The sequence below is a fragment of the Canis lupus genome, chromosome 19 (genome assembly GCF_011100685.1).
Source record: "Canis lupus familiaris isolate Mischka breed German Shepherd chromosome 19, alternate assembly UU_Cfam_GSD_1.0, whole genome shotgun sequence".
Lineage (NCBI taxonomy): Eukaryota > Metazoa > Chordata > Mammalia > Carnivora > Canidae > Canis > Canis lupus.
Window position 1 is genome coordinate 43,014,289 of NC_049240.1, and position 18,439 is coordinate 43,032,727.

At 37.9% G+C, this 18,439-nt stretch overlaps 2 long non-coding RNA genes across 11 annotated transcripts in view; one reads left to right on the forward strand and one right to left on the reverse strand.

The window, feature by feature from the left end:
* Nucleotides 1-707, forward strand: part of LOC111091177 — a 46,784-nt gene extending 46,077 nt beyond the window's left edge. Inside the window, exon 3 of the long non-coding RNA XR_005374257.1 lies at nucleotides 491-707. This is a non-coding gene — a long non-coding RNA (uncharacterized LOC111091177). The remainder of the gene's footprint in view (nucleotides 1-490) is intronic.
* LOC102154919 overlaps nucleotides 1-17,922 on the reverse strand; it is a 38,138-nt gene extending 20,216 nt beyond the window's left edge. For 5 of the 10 annotated variants that reach the window (XR_005374248.1, XR_005374249.1, XR_005374252.1 and 2 more), the window contains exons 1-6: nucleotides 17,777-17,922; nucleotides 16,524-16,624; nucleotides 16,324-16,411; nucleotides 14,737-14,935; nucleotides 9,833-9,957; nucleotides 7,321-7,438 (exon numbers count right to left, since the gene is read on the reverse strand). This is a non-coding gene — a long non-coding RNA (uncharacterized LOC102154919). Of the gene's footprint in view, nucleotides 1-744; nucleotides 1,405-7,320; nucleotides 7,439-8,447; nucleotides 8,465-9,832; nucleotides 9,958-14,426; nucleotides 14,936-16,323; nucleotides 16,412-16,523; nucleotides 16,685-17,776 lie in introns of those variants that run through there. The other 5 variants (XR_005374254.1, XR_005374255.1, XR_005374256.1 and 2 more) reach the window with 5 other exon arrangements.
* Between the last annotated feature and the right edge of the window lie 517 nt (nucleotides 17,923-18,439).

Sequence of the window (18,439 nt, forward strand, 5' to 3'; positions counted from 1 at the left end):
TATGTTTTCCATTTTACTTACCCTTTTACAGAGTGTACATTTCATCAGTGAAAATTTTAAAAGAATTACACTATGTTGGCTATTTTGTTTTATTTTGTTTTTTTACTTGCTAGGATTTTTTTTTTTGTAATGACAGAACTAAACCTTTATAAGAGAAGTTATATATTTTTTATTAGCCAAAGGATTAACGGCTACTTTTTGTCACACTTTCTTCTTCATATTACTGTGGCATACTGATATTATCCTTTTTTTATGATTTATTTATTTATTTGAGAGAGTGAGAAAGAGTGCAAGCACTCTTGCAGAGAGGGGAGGGGCAGAGAGAGGGAGAGAATATCAGACTCCCCACTGAGCACAGAGACTGACTTGGGGCTCCATCTGAGTACCCCGAGATTGTGACTGACCTGAAACCAAGAGTCTAACACTCAACCGACTGAGCCACCCAAGCACCTCCCGGCGTTATCCTTTTAACTTGAGTTTATTCTTTCAGGTTCTCATTGGAGAGTACATTGGAATACATTTTCACTGAATATTGAAAATTTTTTGAAACAAGAGATCGACGACTATATTCAAAATTTCAAACACATTTTTCAACTCTTAACCGGCCATTTATTTTCACTTGAGAAACCTCCTGAAGATTCAGCTGACTGATTAAGACAGAAAGAATCATAAAAGTGAATTCTTCATTATGTTGTCAATTTAAGATTAATGGTAATTGTATTTTAATACACATTGTGTTAAAGAAGTCACATTTCTAAGACTTGTTTGTAAGGTTTTTTATTTGCTCTGAATTAGTCTCAGGGGACCAAGCAAGCATGGATCAGGGAAAAGAAATATAATAGGTGTTTTTCTAAAGGTTTTTTGTTGTGTAAGAAAAGGATGAGTAGTGTACCGACCTATAGAAATTCATAGAAGTGTGCACAGATACCGTACTTGATGTTGTGGCAATCTTGGCAAAATTGAGCATTACCCTGTTATCATCACCAGACTTCTGTGTGTTCTAGGACAATTCATTCAATGCTTTGGGGCTCAGTTTCTTCTGGTACAATAGAAGGTATACAGATTAGCCAATTTCATTTCCAACTTCTTAACACTCAACGCTTCTTAGTAGCAAATGTAATTAAGTAAAGAGTAGCATAAGCTTTGAAAAAAACCCATGATGACTCGGGGTTACAGAGGTCTTTAGAGTACTCTGCCTCTTATCCTATTTTCTTTATATATTCTAGGTGGTTCATGGAACTCTTGAGCTGTATTTGTTCTAAAATGGTTTAAAGAGGCTGGCAAGGCAAAATGCTGGATCAACCCTGAGGGGGTATGTGGCTGTTTGTCTGTATTCCCAAAATAATCTTATTATAAAAAAATCTCTTTTCTTCCTCTCCTCCATATTTTCATTTCATTAGGCCCCTAGAATAAGAAAGGGAAGAGAGGACAAATAGGAAAAATGATTTGCATGGTAGCAGGTTGTAAAGGGATCTTAGAGGAAATTTTGGGACATCAAAATAGCTGACTAAGTTGTGGGAGTGTGATGCTAATTGAGGAGGCCACCGCCCCTCGCCTGCCTCCCCAGGTACTGGCTTCCAGCTTTTCTCTCCTGCTTGTTGTCCAGCCTGACATTTCCCCTCTTCTTTTCTCTCTTTCTGCTCTCATCTTCCTGGTCTCCATTGATTAATTCCCTGCCCCAACCCATTCCAAACACAACCTTTCTTGGCACCTTAGGCCACAGGCAGATCCTATCACATAGAGCGGCTGGTTGTATATTCCCCCTTCTGGTGGCGCTTCACTTCACATTCATCGCTTTGTTTCCTAGCTCAGCTGTGGATGAAACTATCTTATTGTTTTGTCCCCAGTCAGGCAGAGATTCCTCTCTCTCTTCCAAATGAGTTTTTGTTAGACATTGGTTTAGAGAACCATTACGTTCGATGAAGCTACTTAAACTCATTACCTTTATAGGTATTTGCAACTTGCTAAGTAGCATAAATGCTGAATGGTTGGGCTTCAACCGAACGCCTGCTGACCCAGCTCCAGTGCTAAAATTTCCTTCATATACCTTTCATACATACACTAAAATATAGCTTCGACTGTTGAAGCATATTAAGAATATCTTACAGGAAAAACAAACTCAAGTTTTCTCTCAAGATCTCAATTTTTAGACTGTAAGGGATTTCTGAGTCTGTGCCCAGTGATCTATGACATGATTCAAACCTGGATTTAGAATCCAAACCCTCATTTAGAATTGACTTAAAATCTATTTCTAAAAAAAAAAGGTAGCTAGATCAAATTAAGGTAGATAATAAGTGATTTGAGGTTTTTACTTCCCAATTTAATCCTCAACTAATTGTATGCACAACTTGTCTCTCTTCCTTACAATATTACTTTAGAGTTCTCATCCAATGGTAACAATTGTATTCAAACAAGGAGTTGAGCTGATCCTTGTAAAAATGTAAAATGGGAAAAGACTGCCTTCAGGATTCCTTTACTCTCCCCTCAGAGTTTCCATGTCTGGTCTTCTGGTGCTGCCAAGGTGGCCTGGCTTCCCTAGGATCCTACGAATAACTCAAACACAATGATGGACTCTGAATTAGTTTTTCTAGCCTGATAGTGAAATTTTTCTCTCCTCTGAACTCTTGTCAGGTTTAAGCAGGACCCGTTTAATGAGTTAAGGTAGAGACATGCTGACCATGATCAATGGGACAATTCTGTTTTCACCACACATTGGGGGTAATCCTGTCAATTTAACTACCTTTAGGATAATCTCTTAGTAATGGATTAGAAATGCTTTTAGACAGTATGACTTAGTAACCAAAATGACCAGGATATTTGGACATCAAACTTTTGGCCTTTTAGTTTGGTAATTTTCGGGATTATATCGGATGGCTTTTCAGCAAACATACCAATTACTTAACTTCTCAAACCATATAATTTATGGCTAATTGCTTAAGGGATATCTAGACAGATGCATTCCCTGCCATTTAGAAGCTAACAAAGTTTGGGATGGACTGACTTTTATCGATGGTACAAACAGATTGCAGCCCTGGAACACAATAGTGTTCAAAATAGATGGCAAGAGGAAATTCTGGATTTGATGGAGTTTGAGAAGAATAGAGATACCGTATTTACATTCAGACAGACCTCTAAGATACAGTCATAAAAAACAGTGGTGAGCATAAGAAATCAATTTTTTTTTTAGTTTTTATTTATTTGATAGAGAAAGAGAGAAAAAGAAAGCACAAGAAGGGGGAGCAGCAGGGAGAGGGAGAGGGAGAAGAAAGGAGTCTGTTGTGGGGCTCAATCCCAGGACCCCAGATTGTGACCTGAGCCAAAGGCAGATACTTAACTGACTGAGCTACCCAGGTGCCCCAAGAAATCAATGTGATTACCGTTGATTTCATTGTTAACTACAAAATTAATCCCCCATGTTATGAAATCTTTCACTTATTAACTTGTTCAGAAATAACTGTATTCATTGAACAGAGTATTTTGCAAACTAAGTATTTATGAGGCACAGTACCTCGATTAGACTAAGGATGAATCAAAACACCTGAAGTTTTTAACTGATGAAAAAATGAAGAAAAGTTGAAATTATCTTTTGTTTTTCCTAAATAGGACAAATGTAAAAGATTTTATGTAATATAAGGTGATTTTAGTGCAATTTCTTTATTTTACAGGCTCAGGATCTAGGGGTTAAGTTATTTGCCCCCAGACAGCTAATCATTCAGACTTAACTGTTTTTGCAACTAAAGCCTGTATATCTCTATTCCCTTTCTTGTGTACCTTTTGCTGTTTCACATAGGCGTTATTTTCATTGATCATTAAAACAACCCTTTAATCAGATTTTAAACCTGGGGCTTTAGGCTCCAATTCAGTCTGCAGCCCAGAGCCTGCCCAACCTCTGTTTCTTTCCCAGTAAGTCAGTTTATTTACCCTCAGCCTGCAATCATGGCATTTATGCAAACACATACATAACTAAACAAATAAATAAATCCACTACAATATCCACTATTTCCTTTCTGAGAAAAGCAGGAGGATCGAAGTGTGTAGATCTCATTTTGGAGTTAGGAAACCTATACTCAGAATTCAGTTTTGCCCCAGGTGACCTTAGCCAAGTCATGCCAACTTTCTCCCTGAGGCCAGGAGCTTACTTCATTGGCTCTTCATTGATTTCATCTACTATCTTCATGTTAGAAAGCCACAGTCTAATAGATACGCAGGAAATGAACACTGAACTTTCTCATAGCTCAAAGTTTTCTGAGGGCATTTGAAGAGCAGGCCTATTTTCTGCCAATTATTCTATTTTAATAAGCTCTACCATCACTTTGGCACAAATACTCAACTTAAACAAGTAGCTTTACTTCGTAGCTGACCCCAAATAAATGGCTGATTGTGATTCTTTGTGAAATCCGTAGACCTTATGAGATAGTAACTGTACCTTTATGCCTCTGCTTGTTATTGATCATAGCAGAAGGTATTTAACTTTCTGTAGCAGTCTTAGGATTTCTGTATTTGGTGTTTCTCAACAAATTTGTCTTTTGATGTAAAATGTCATTGTCAAAAATTCAAATTTATAATAAGATTCTGTACAAAGCACTCTAAATTACATTCCTCAGAATAACTGGAGAAAGAAAGCGTTATTCAGTAGCAATGCAAAGCACTAATTGCAATATTTCAAAGAGAACCTTTCTTTTTTCAAAACCTGTAAGTCTATTAATCCTAGAATTATGATTCATTCCAAGGATATTTTAGCATAAGCTCAAAAATATAATATAGTGTTCTGTAATATAATTAGCAAGCCAATAAAATATTTTGCTCTAAATTACTTAATAAATGTACTATGTGAGGAATAACATCCTTAAAATGAATTCCAGGATAGTTCTTCAGTTTCTTCTTTCAGAATAATTGCATATAATTCTAAAAATTTTATTGGATATCACAAGACTGAAGCCTATTTTCTTGAATTAGACAGTACACAGGCTACCGATAGCCTGTTATGCAGGATGTCAAGGGAGAAGATGTTAGAGGACAAACTAAAAGCTTCTAGAAATTCAGCTGAGTGAAATCCTCAGATTGTGCCTTTTAGCCTTTGTTTTATTATGACTAATAGAAAAACAGCAGAGTCTGATTTTTTCCCCTCCCATCATTAGCAAGATGCTCATCTAATTCCTCATTAAATAGATAAACATGATTCTAAGTTCAAATGCAAAGTCTCATCAATAACTGATTCTCTACACAATACTAGAAATCCTTTAATGTTTGTAAGGGTCCTTTATTTTTGTGGTGATTTATTTTGTCTATTTATCCTCTGAGCTCAATATGGGAAAGATGTAAGCTTTCTTATCTGAAAATCCTCCAAGATGGGGAGAAAAAAACTTCGTGTCATTATGATGAGAGGCAGTGGGTGTCTTCCTACGTGAATGTAGGCACATTCATTTCCTTTCACTTCATAGCTCTAGAGAATTATCTGCTTTGTTTCTTGAGGCATCACTACTTATGTAAAAAGGGGATGCAATTTGAGGAATTTAGCATAAATACTAGTCAGCCTTTTTCTGGTGACATTTTAGTGCCCGTCTTTTAGACATTCCTTTTAATGCTGTCAATATTTACAATGGAGCATCACAAGCATAATTTTACCACTGAAAATCAATTTCATGTAAATGCCATTCTGTTATAGTGCTGGTGATGAAAGACCCTTCTTAAAAGTCCCCCTCCTTGCCTATTACACTGTTTTGCTCTGCAGTTTATTATCTGTACCTTTAGCCACACAAACATTTGGGAGACTGAGAAGAATGATCCGGTGTGCCAATTAGTTTCAGAAAGCTCATCTTTAAGACTGCTTATAAAGGTTGAAACTGATCATATTTAAGAGAATCTTAACATAGACTGAGCTTTTCACTGACCATCACATATGGTCATGCAGAATGAATTATTGTTCAAGTTCATATGATTTTACTCTTCCTAGTCAAATGTTTTCCATACATGTTTTCCATGTTTTCTTTGCCCTTTCTTTTCTGTTGAGTAAATTTCCTTTCCTCATATCCAGCCTCCCTCAATGTCACCTGTCCTCCAATGGCCAGCTCTGGTTTATTCTCTCTTGTGAAATCCTCCCAGATTACTTTTAGAGAGTGACTTATGTTCATTGTAGGTACATAAGTGGCCTTCGATAAATGTGAGATCTCAGAGCCCTTACTATCTGTAAGGCAGGATCTAATTAGATGCTAATGATTTTACTCTACAATGTTGGCTATAAATCTCAACCCACACTTACAACACGGGAAAAGTACAACTTTCTTCGTTTCTTATATTTAGTGAATTTCCCTTTTGATTATCTCCCTAGGGTGGACAACACATAATTCCAGTGAAAAGTTATACTGTCCCTTTCCCCACAGTATTGTCCAAATTCTCCAGGACCTGATGCTAAAGCCTTGGGAAGTATTTCAGTGCATGTTGGGTCATTAGATAGTCAACGTTCTGTATCAGACCTCAAGTCCACTAAAGTATTCATTGCCCCATCAAGTCCTTGGTCGTTCAATTTAGGGGAAAATAAATATTTTTCCCTCTCCCCTTCTGAGTTTTTGGCTAAGACTCCTGTGTTAAACACAGACTATCAAAAACAAACAAACAAAAAACAGACTATCAAAAGAAAAACAAAAAAGTTTATTAACATGTATACCTCATGTATACATGGGGGATGGGGAAAAATGATTAAGTTTCTGAGGTAGCTTAGAATTCGAGTTTAAATACCATTTTAAGAGGGAAAGGGGCATATAAAGGTCTCTTAGGAGACAGTACATGAGTTTTAGGAAAGATGCATGGGCCCTTGGAAGAATCGGTGGGAGGTATGATAGTTTGTGACACGGTTTGTTTGAGTGTGATGCTGACTTCTAGTCTCTTTTCCTGTGGTATGATTCAATTTTTCCTGGTTGTTCAAACTACTGGGGAGGGGATTTGTAACAATTGAGCTTCTTTTGGAAGATCTGTCTTTTTTCTTTTTTAGGATTTTATATTTATTCACGGGAGACACACAAAGAGACGCAAAGACATAGCAGAGGGAGAAGCAGGCTCCCTATAGGGAGTCTGACATGGAACTCAATCCCAGGACCCCGGGATCACAAACTGAACCAAAGATAGCTGGTCAACCACTGAGTCATCCAGGTGCCCTGGAAGATCTGTCTTTAGGTGATAAGGGGAGTTCAGAAAAAGCTTCTCCCTGTTTTTCAAGCACTTAGGATTCAAAACAATCAACATACCACAGCAGCATATTTTGGGTTGAAAAGTCCTGAGCTTCTACAGTCATATTTTGGGGTGGCTTATTCTGCAAGCACTCACCTCTAATTAGGGCGCTTTGGAGATGTATCTGTGTCCTATCAAGATGGCCCTCACAGGTCCATTGCTCTCTCTGCTGCCTTGATGCCATCCTTGGGCATGTGGCCACCATTCTGAGCTCCTGCACCATGAAAGGGAAAGAAATCCCAGAGGCTGCAGGAGGCCATGTCTGCTGATGTGCAGCAAGTGGCCATTCCTCTCCCTCGTCTTCATCTGGGAAGGAGTCCTGCTGCCTCTTCGTGTCTTTATCTGAGATGTGAGGTACAGGTATCTTGCTTTCCAATCCCACAAGCCTTCCTAGAATTTTGCTAGTTTTCATGCAGGGTATATGATCCTTGTCCTTGTGATGCATCAATATTTATGCCTTTGTCAGTTCCCTTCCTCCCCATTCTAGTCCTGGAGATTTTATTCTAACCTGGATGAATGAGGATTAGGAATAGTACAGGCTTACTTTTATTTGTGTTTTGCAAAATCTTTCATCTATATATGAATCTTTTACATTCTCCTAAGTACTAGTCTTTTGAAAATCAAAAGACAAGGAAAAAGTGTATTTTTTCCTCTACTTGATGCTATCACATCTCATACAGGAAGTGAAAATCAGAAGCATTTATGCCTAGCTAAATATTTATATATGGAGGGCGTGGTTGGGGAGACAGGAGAAATGGTGGAGAGTATGTAGAAAAACTCACAAATATAGAAAAACCTCGATGATTTAGCATGCTAAAAATATTCTGACATACTCCTATTTGCTTCTTACCCAATACCCAATAAGTTCCTTAAAGAAGGGCAGATTTAGTATTTTTGGATCTCTCATAATGCCCAGGACCACGATACACAAATAGTAGGGATTTGTTAAATTCCTTCTGAATGATTGACTGATGTTTAGGCATTTGTGGTTCAATAAATGCAGTTTTCTGCCAAGTTACTAGAAGAATGCACATTTTGTAATAGGACTTACTTATCTTCTATTATATTTCTTAACATAACGAAAAGTTATACAGAACTAAACAGCAAACCAAGTGTGCTGAACTTACCAGCTATTTGGGCAAATTTATAAGCTTCTGAAATATGTATTCTGCTTGCCATGTGCAGTGAAATTGAGCTTAAGAAACTTGACATGCAGGAGCCATTTTTTAAACCAAGAAAACTGAAGAATTTTAGAGGAAATGGAAGATAAAAATGTGAGTAGTCTTTGGTTGTAATAAAGCAGCAAAACGTGCTTAGGACTTATGTGCAAACCTTTGCATAAATGAATTCCCAACATGGTGAATACAGATGTTAACAAACCTTTTTCCCCTAAATTTGGGAAACTTTTCCTTCACAGTTATAAAAAGAAATTTGCTGCATATAATCATCATGGAGATTCTGCTCCCCAAATCGCAAAATCATATATATTCACACCTCAGATAACTAGGCAATATGAAAATAGATTTTTTTTATGCCTTCAGCAATTTTGAATTTTACTTTTTTGGGCAATCATGCTGTAGTGATTAGTCAGACTTTAATGAGAGGAATGCCTCTGACATTAGCTAAAATCACCCCTAACGTTGATGCCTGTTTAATTACTTGACAGCGAGCAGCATGATGGCCTCTGCAAGTAGGTATTTAACAAAGATGTTGGATTTTAATACACTTTCATAAGATTCTTTGATTACACTGGCTGCTTATTTCAGTTGTATCAGCTCAGTACTAAGCAAGCACTCATTTGCATGTTTGATCCCTGCATTGACCACTTAGGTAAGCTTTGTTCTGTACCCTGAGGGCATGCCATTTAGTGCTAGCAACCAGTTCACATAGTCCTGCTATTATTGATAATCAGTAGCATAGAGGAAACCACAGAGAGCTACAAGCAAATTTATCTCCCTCAGGCTGAAACAACCCTAGGTCCAAGTGTAGGGGTGCTGGGCTATTAGGGCCTTCAGTAGGAATTATATTAAATGATTGTAAGTCTGGTGCACGCAACAGCTCAAAGTTCTCAAAACAGGACCTTCATGAATCTATCCCATTTGCACCAATCATGAATTTCCAAAAATGGGTTCTGAGAAGCTTAATGCTGCAGAGATGATCCTTGATAAGAAGTGTTCATATTGTGCCATTCCCTTGTGACATTCCTCACTATGTTTTGTATGTTGTACATTTTGTTGTTTTGTTCTCTATGCCTTCTGAAAATTTAGCATGCTCTACAAATGTCCCTAAGTACCCACAATTGGTAAGTGTAATGATACCACTTAATATATATCAAAAATATCAAAGGAAAAATATAAAGGCATTTTTATGATTAGCTATGTATTTTTTTAAAGATTTTATTCATGAGAGAGACACAGAGAGAGAGAGAGAGAGAGTAGAGAGGCAGAGACACAGGCAGAGGGAGAAGCAGGGTCCATGCAGGGAGCCTAATGTAGGCTGGGACTCCAGGATCACACCCTAGGCCGAAGGCAGTTGCTAAACCACTGAGCCACCCAGGGATTCCCAGTAGCTATGTATTTAAGAAAATAAACATGAGTAGTTTACTTACTTTATAGACATTGTTCCATTTAAATCTCAGCCCTGTGCTGGTTCAGAGAAGTTGAGGTAGCATAGTATCTTTATATAGTTCAAGAACTCTTCAAGAACTCTTGGAAGAGTTTGTGAAGAAGATATCTGGAAGAAGGATGTTTGGTTGCTGCTTCTGTGATAACAATATCTACCTTTTAGTCTTGCCTCTTAGATTAAATGAGATGGTGTATGTGAAGGGTAGAGCTCGTATTCTATACCTAACAAGTCTCCTTCAAATGCTAGTATTTTGTCTTTTCTTCCTTTTTCTTTTTTTTTTTTTTAAGATTTATTTATTTATTTTATTTTAGAGAGAGAGATAGCAAAGGGATAGTGAAAGAGAGTATGAGCGGAAAGGAGAGGGAGAAGTAGGCTCCCCACTGAGCAAGGAGCCCAGTTTGGGGCTTAATCCCAGGACCCTGGTATCATGAGCCCAGCCAAAGGCAGATGCTTAACTCACTGAACCACCCAGGCACCCCTTTTCTTCCTTCTTCTTACCATTCTTTGGGATAGCCTTCCTTTTGCACTCAAATACATGTCTGCCCTTTCTGTCATTGTCATCCCTACTTTGGAGACCCTCTTTATTTCTTTCCTTAGAAATCATTGTCCTCTTCTTTGATTCCTGTCAAAGGTGATGGATTATATAGTCTAAGAGGAAGGAGGTCTCATTTTACAGTAGAATTACCCCTTCATGTTCTCCCAGAATGACTTGACCTCCAAAAGCATTTGCTGCTCTTTGAGCCATTAAAACATAGTCTAGCTCTTTCACAATTTGAAAGAACATAATGAAACATGTGAAAACATAATGATGTTTTGCACTTTGTTGTTTAGAGGATATAAGCCAAGAGTGGTTCTTAAACTGTTTGCATTGCTCTTTTTTTTTTTTTTAAGATTTTATTTATTTATTCATGAGAGACAGAGAGAGAGAGAGAGAGAGAGGCAGAGACACAGGCAGAGGGAGAAGCAGGCTCCATGCGTGGAGCCTGACATGGGACTCTATCCTGGGACGCCAGGATCACGACCTGAGCTGAAGACAGCACTAAACTGCTGAGCCACCCAGTCTGCCCTGCATTGCTCTTTGTTATGCTGGTTACTCTACCCTCCTCTTGATTTTCTTGGAATGGAGAAGAGACCCGCTGGTTTTCCCTTGACTTAGAGCAATGGGTCTCATACTGTTTGGTTTAAGGAACTCTTTCCATTCTTAAAAATGACTGGGAGCTACAGAGAGGGTTTTTTTTCTTAATTGTGGTTTATACCAATTGACAGTTACCACATTAGAAGTTAAAACTAAAAAGAATTCTAAAAATTTCCTTATTATTCTATTTAAAAATAATAATAAGCTTATTACATATTAGTATAAATATCATGTTTTTTATGAAAAATTAACTATGTTTTCTAAAACAACAATAGTGAGAGAAATGACATATGTTGCATTTTTCAAGTCTATTTAATGGCTGACTTAATAGAAGACAACTGGATTCTCCACTCTACTTCTGTATTCAATCTATTTCAATCTGTTAATTGGGTAAACTATATGAAGAAAATTTGGTCTCATTCAGATATGTATTTGGAAAGGAGAAATATTTAATGTCTTTTCATATAATTGTAGATATTCTTCTTTGTTGTGACACTGAAATTAGTCAAGTGGTAATTTCTAATAGCCTAATTGAAACATGAAACTGAAACACTAATAAACTTTCTCATCCTTTGTTCTATCATGATCCACTGGTCTATCTTGCACTTTGACTGGATCATGTATCCATGCATGATGTTGTAGTATCATGTTTTGATCATTTCTTCACATGTCAATGTGACATTGACATATTTCATCAAATGATACCATATTAAATGAAAACATATTCATTAATATTACCACTGATCTCAGCAGAAAAGTCTTTAGTATGAGGAAGCTGTGTGGCTTGTAACTTGTATGGCTACAAATTTTCCAAAATTCCAATATTCACTTGAAAACTGTCTCATTAAAAACATACACTGTCATTTGTTTTCCCTGATGTGAAAGCTTACTTCATTAATCTGCATTGCCAAATGCCAAAATGGTAGCCATATTTATCTGTCAATTATTTTTCAAGTAGAAATGATTTTACATGATATTATGAGCTAGGACAGCTCACAACTCAATCACACTGGTGCTTTCACTTGAGATAAACTTTGTACTTTGGTAAGCAGCACAAATGCTTTATGTGTGCTTCTTCTTATTTCTTATTTTATTGTTATTTCATGACACAAAATATCAAAAAATATATTCAAGGGTCACGATTTAATGAAATTATTTCTTACTATTTGATCAAGGAAATTCTTAAGCAAAGCTAGCATTTATTCTTTTTAATTGATTTATTGATTTCTACAACTGTTTGGTGGGGAAGATACCATGACTATTAATATACTTGGTACCACTGACTTGACTCTTGCTAGGGCTACAAAAATTTCACCTATTATTGCTTTTGTACAATCAGTGCATAGTCAACACAATGAAAGTCAAATAACTTCTTAATATTATTATGAAAATAGTTTTAATCCTATAAACATGCCCACAAAAGGGTCTCAGGAACCCCCAAGAATTCATGGATTAGACCTTAACTCTTTGCTTTAGAATAATAGGTTTCCCAAATTCTTTCATTAAAAATGATAGCATTTTTTTTTATGAGTGCTTTATCCTAATGTAAAGACTCTGAGATATTAGATTACTCAACAGTAAATGGTCTTGGGATTTGGAGAAACGGAAGACAATCATAGTCTCAATCTTGCTAAGAAAAGTGTGCTTGCATGAACTGGACTTTCAAATAATTTCGATTTGGATTGTGTCAAGAGTTGTGGCATACTTATTAGTCTAAGTATTCTCACACCATGCTGTTCTCTATTTATTATTCAAGCTAATTGGAAAATGCAGTACTAGTAGTAGCTTGAGGTAGCATCCTTATGATTGTCTCCTTTGGGGTAGAATTTATGCTCGCAGGTACAGTGGATGTCGTGGAAACTACTGTTTAGAGGTGGGGAAAAAAAGTATTCTGGCCCTCCTGTTTAAACCTGCAGAAGAGGCCCCCAGCAGGGTCCAGACCTTTCTCATTTTCTCTAAGTATCTACCTCAGAATCAGTCTCATTATTTTCACTTTTTTTTTTTTTTTGGCTTACGTTGGAGATTTATTTATCTGAGAAATATTTGTCTTTGTTTTACACTTTTGTAGGCATAGTTCAAAATATTCTCTTCCTACAGAATTGTTGCCTCATCTCCTACAAATGATGGCACATGATGACAGGAGGTTGGCTCACTGAGGAACTGCTCTGACAGGGACAGAGAGCTCATCTCAGCATGTCACATGGCCCCTGCAGCTCTCTTTGATCCCTGGGATCCCAGATTAGGTCTCTGCTTTCTGATCTATAGTTATGAAATCCCATGCAGGGAGTGCAAATCTACATTAGCTGTAGTGTTGGTAACAGAAGGCTGAATCAGATACATGCCCAAACAGTTATTGACATCACATTTAAAAATCCAAGAACCAGAAATATTGCCCAGAGGTAGCTTCCTATGTTCCAGAAAGAAGGAACTCTGTCTAGGCTCAAAGATCAGTAATTTAGGAAAACACCTGCTTAGAGTACTGTTTTATTATTAACTTCTGTGGGGCAAGTGTTCTTTTTCATACCTGAAGTCCAAATAGGCTTTGAAGTTCTTGTCTCCATAATACATCCATTAATCCGAACATCAATGACAAAAAAAATCAAACCAAATTTTGGAAGCATGTAATGTGTAGGAGATGATGAACTAAGGCTGATTTAAAGTCTATATTTGAAGTTGTATGCAAGTTCCTATATTTCTTTCCTGTTCTGGGAACTCTTAATTTTGTAAATTAGCTGTAATTTAAAGGCTAGAACTTTTTTTTAGAAGATAAACTCTAGCTGTTCCTGGAGATTTAAGAAGAAAGCACCTTCAGTTTTGTAGATCTACATTGTCTACAGAGGCCAGAGTCACAACTTTTTAATTATGCCCTAAAAGCAAAGCAGGAAATTGTCTTCGTAGAGAACAGTGACACAACGGTGACCAGGCAACTGGTCACTCATCTAATGAAGATGCTGACTTTGCTCTCATCCCCTTCGAGGTTAAGCAGTCCTGTTACTTTTTCTAAAAAATAGATTTTATTTATTTATTTGGTAGAGAGACAGAGAGTGTGTGCAAGTGAGCATGCACAAGCAGGGGGAGCAGCAGGGAGAGGGAGGGGGAGAGGGAAAGGGAGAGGGAGAGGGAGAGGGAGAGGGAGACGGAGAAGTAGGCTCCCCTCTAATCAAAGAGCTGGATGCAGGGCTCAATCCAAGGGTCCTGGGATCATGACCTGAGCTGAAGGCAGAAGCTTAACTGACTGAGCCAGCCAGGTGCCCCCCAGTCTTGTTACTTTATAGATACACATATCAGGTTGCATTTCAGTTGCCTGAGGGCAGTTGTGCATGACTTCTTTTTCTTGGAACCCCCTAGTATTACCCTGGAAATGATTCCTATGTAAGGAATACGTGTAGCTTTGATATCTCTGGGTTATAATGTCAGTTCTCATTTCAAATGCATGCTTTCCTATGACTAACCGAGATCCTTTATTAAATATTCATATTTTCAGGACTTATGGCAGGGACTCTAGTTGAGGAAGTTTAGAAGGAGAGCCCAGGAATCTGGATTTTAATCAAGCAACTAGGATGAGATGGCTATAAGTAGCTCAAGGACTGCAATCAGAAAAATGCTGCCTAGGAAATAAAACTATGCCCTGGCCAGAGAGTTGGGGCATAAAACACACTCCTGCCTGTTACCAGCATTGGGCAAGAAATTCTTGAAATCTGGTATACAGAAAGCCAATGGGACATTAAGAATGGTCATATGAACTTGATCACCAGTAAGATGCAGTCCATCTTAGATATTGCTTCTGACTATGGATCTGTGGTTCAGCCTTCATGCTTCTTCTGGTCTGGACTCTGATGTGTCTTTAACCGTTTGGAGGAGATTTATGATGTCGACGGCAAAACTCAAGCTGTTTCACTTGTTCCTTCGAGTTTGGTGCCCACAGCAGTGTCCTTCTCATGGGAGCATTCTCTGAGTGAGTAAAGAGAGCAAAAAGAGTGACAGTGATTTCAATTTAGTGTATTATTCCTTTGATCAAAAATCTTGGCAGGTTTCTAGTGGTGTCAAAAATCGCTTGGCCTGCCAAGCAGTTAGAGGAGGAACATTTGGAATTGTCATCATTGAACTGGAATTTGAGGTGAAAACTCAGAGAAACTGCTCCAATGAAAAATTTTGCAACAGAGCTCCATCCAAATATATTAAAAGATATCAAAGAGAAAGTGTTTTCTCTTGTGATTTTCCTTTCGCTGTTAACAGAACACTTGTAAAATTGATGATGATGTATCTTACTAGTCACCTAGAAGGCTCCGTACCACTGGAGAAAACAAAATTACTTTAATATTTCCGAAGGTTTCTTTACTTTGTAAGATGTATCTGGGGAGCTTATTAAGTTCATTAGAAAACTTGAAGAAATTTAAAAGTACTTCTAAAGGCCTTTTCTTTCCTATTGCAAACTACTTCTGCATTTTTAGATAGGAGCATGAATAGATAAAAGAAGAGCTTAGCTAAAACAAATAAAAGTTGATATGTATTTCTGAGGACTATGAGAAGGGGAAATGAAACTATTTATTTTCCTCTAGCTGGGCCCACCCTTCCCTGGTGTTCATAATCAATCCTGACTTGGAGGGGGAGGTTGTTAAGGAAAAAAACAGTCATCTATATTGAGATGTAGCCTCTTTCCCTATGTTGCTAGAATATCCTTATTATTAATGTTATATCAATGAGAATGGCGCTGTATTCTGAATGGTAACAGTTGATAACTTTTATTGCGACATATGCTGGGCAAGGCACACAGGCATTTGCTCATTGCATTCTCACAACATCCTTATGAGATCAGCACGTTATTAACAGTATCCCCACATTACCATAATCAAGAATATTAAGAAAGAATACCTTCCCAGGACTCTTAGGTTGTCAGCACTAAAACAGACCATCTAAGGAGGGCATACTTCTCTGTTGCACTTCTCTGCTGGACTTGGAGAGTTTGGTGGAGGCAGATTTGGGTTCCTGGGTCTTAGTAATGAGTTCTAGAAACTTTTTCCCATTAAACTGGGGGTAGAAGTGGGTTTGGGGGAGGTAAAACAAAATAGAAGCTTTCTGTTTCCTCTCTTCCCATTGTTATATATGAGTCTTTATCTTTATTCAATACTGAAGAAAAAGTTGCGTGGAGTCCCTTGTCCTTATTCAGCCTCCCACGACCACGTGGCTCTGTGTCTGTCTCTGTAGCACCCCGTCTGCCCTTGTTTGGCAGTCTGTTTTCCATTTTCAACCCTTCCTGATTACTCCTGGTACTAAGAAATGAGGCATTTCCTGGCTGAAAACCAAAATATCTCTTTTGGGTGATAAAATAAGCTACAGACTTGGTTATGTGGCTGGACCTCTGAATTAAATTCTTCTTTGAGGTTTCTGGAAGGCTTCAAACTGGGCTCCAATTCTAGAACTTGCATCCTGAGGTGGAAATACCAGAGAATGTGCGCTCAGCTGGCAGGGTCCTACAATTGTTCCTGGCAGCAGAGGAGGATTTAGGTATCAGCAGGGAGATGAGATAAGTATCACTTACCCTTCACAGGCACCTTATACTTGACCTGGAGGAGATGTTATTCTCAGCTGAAGTTTAAATGAATATGCAGGCATTCTGAAGGGCTTTCTTCCTTGAGGTTGCTTCCGGAGAATCAAAATCTTGTTAGAATTATTCTGGGCACTGATTCAAAGTGTGAAAGGCTAAAATATTGCCAACATGGTAATTTACACAATATAATAGCAGGGGAAAATAAATTATCCACAACTTACAGCAATGCCCTGTGAGCAGAAAGCCTCTTGGAACACACAAAAATTATATCTACAATATATCAGCAACATAAAGCCTGGGATTATAAGAATCAGATTTAGGTTCTTGAAAAATTAGTGGAAATTCCATTTTGCCATCACTTTAGAAATTGAAAAGTAATAATAAATGGGCACAGCCAGTGTCGGGACATGATTGATTGAATTACATATTCCATCTTGTTTGTTACTTAGCACCTTATGTCCTCAGAGGGCTTTGCCCTTGTGCTTCTAGTCAAGTATGAAAACTTGGTAGCATTCCCATGATATCTGCAAGGAAACTGAAGCACGGGAGAGTGGGGTTCTTTCAAGGTCACCTCATTGATCTGAGACGAAGCTGTAATGGAGTCGGGAGCTATCAAATCTCTGTGTCCAGGGATTGACAAGGGCTGTGGTTTAGGACAGATATTCAGAGCAAAGAATCAAAGAATAAAGGTAATTAAGGTAATAAAGGTAAGTGCTGAGGAGTCAGACCTTTAACAAACTCTTAATTGAAATCATTGGCCTTATTATGAACCTTTTGTTTTCTGGGTTTTGAATAAAATTTCCCTTTGCTGTGTAGCTTCTTGGTCATCACTCCTAGGAACATGTTTCCCTGCTGTGGTCTCTTCTATACCACTGTTAATTTCTAAGAAGATTTTACCTCAGAACATAGTTTGAAATGATGAAGCCATAGGATCCTCAGCTGAATAATATGGAAAAAAAAGAGCAATTGCATGAAATTTTTATGTAGGATCCAGAAAAGTAGATGAGGGAGTTAACAGCAGATTAAAAGAAGCAAAGGAAGAGCAACCTGTGTGTATTTTGGAACAGAGAGAGTAGATCTAGGGAAATATCTTGGTGCAGGGAAGACTTCACAGCCTCAGTAAGAAATGGAATTAATCTTATTTTCTCCATGTTGCCCATGTCCAGCCATCGCATCCAATATTCACACCTATTCCTCTCTCTCTGTAACTTCCGCCTCTGTGCTAAGTGAAAAGCAACACATACCATGCTGTGTTTCAGCTATCGATGGGGCTTGGCCAGAGGCCTGAATACATTTCTCTTTCTCCTTCCCCTTCACGTGCTGTACCAGTCTTCTAACTCCCTCTCTGTTGGTGGTGTCTCCCCATTCCAGTTCTACTGTGTTCTAGAACATTGGGATTCATCGTTTTGACTGAAATTCCTGACCCTGTTACTGCCTGGCTAACAGCCTTTGATCACTCTTCCTCACTTCCATTCCCCCAATCCAAAGGCAACCTATTAAAGCCCTAATTCCTACATCTCTCCACTCTCTGGCACCATCTTGTCTCTGGCAAGCCTCTCTTAGCTTGTTTTATAGTTTCTGCCTAAAATTCAGACTAAAGCAAAAAGCTCATTGTTTTCTGAGTAAATCTCAAAGTTCCTATATCCACTTCATTATTCATTCTCTTTCTTCCATGGAGAACAATATCTATTTCTTTCCTCATCCATTTCTGCATCTGCTGATCTCATATTTGTCCTTCAAAGTTCACTTTGATGGTGATTCTTAACTCTGGAATTCACATGTGATGCTTAGAGAACATCGGTTTCCCAAGATGACTCTTAAGGGAGTATAGTCTGATAATATTGGAGAAAAGGAAAGTACATTATAAAAAATGTTTAGTGTTTCCCTAAAAGTTGACTCTTTAAGTG